A 940-nucleotide genomic window follows, 5' to 3' on the forward strand; every position below is an offset into this window, starting at 1 on the left:
CTCAACTTTGTCACTAACGTTGGAGATGGCTAGCATGGCCACGTTAGAAGCCACGTTAACCTAGTCAACGTGGACTGTAACGTGAGAAATAGGGGCACATTGGAACGTTAGTGACAATGGTAAGTGTCACTAACGTTCTCGAAGGTTGGCAAGCCTACGTTAAAAGAGCCACGTTAACTAAGTTAACGTGGACTCTAACGTAGGGAAGGGGGAGACTTCTCAACGTTATTGGGAAAGGCAAGTCCCAATAACGTGTGCGAAGGACAAAGAGGCAACGTTAGTGGCAACGTTTGTGCCACTAACGTTGAAGATAACGTGGCTCTTACTTGGGTGAGGAACGTTAGTGAAAAAAGGTGATTGTCACTAATGTTCTCGAACCCATATTTTCACTGGATGTTAACACCACTAACGTCCTGAGCTAAAGTCTCTGCCCACTTCACACTTTCTCTCTGCAAGTAAAGCCAAGCCCAATGAAGAAGAGAACTGCTTCAAACTCAAGATCCAAAGGCCCATACCCAAGACTTGAAGAGCTAACTAGAAGAACAGAAGAGTAGTATATATAGGAGTAGCTTTGAATTAAATGGGGAGTTGGAAATTATAGGGAGCCTCTTGGCATAGAACTACTCTCTGTATTTTACTTTCTCTGCACTTCTAGTTTCATAATGTATTCTCCATCTTTGTTTTCATTTTCCAGAGCTATGAACAACTAAACCCCTTTCATTAGGTTAGGGAGCTCTGTTGTAATTTGATGGATCAATACTAGTTTTCATTATTCTTCTTCTATCTTTTCTCTTGATTTTACTTGAAAGCTTTCGATCTTCAACCAATTGGGTAGTTATCTTGGAAAAGAAGCTATTCAAACTTGGATCTCTTCTGAACCTTGAAAGAGGAACGAAGAGATCATGCTAGAAATGCTTTCTCATGCTGGACCAAATTGGGT

Source organism: Arachis ipaensis, chromosome B9, assembly GCF_059453495.1.
Source record: "Arachis ipaensis isolate K30076 ecotype BB chromosome B9, ASM5945349v1, whole genome shotgun sequence".
NCBI lineage: Eukaryota > Viridiplantae > Streptophyta > Magnoliopsida > Fabales > Fabaceae > Arachis > Arachis ipaensis.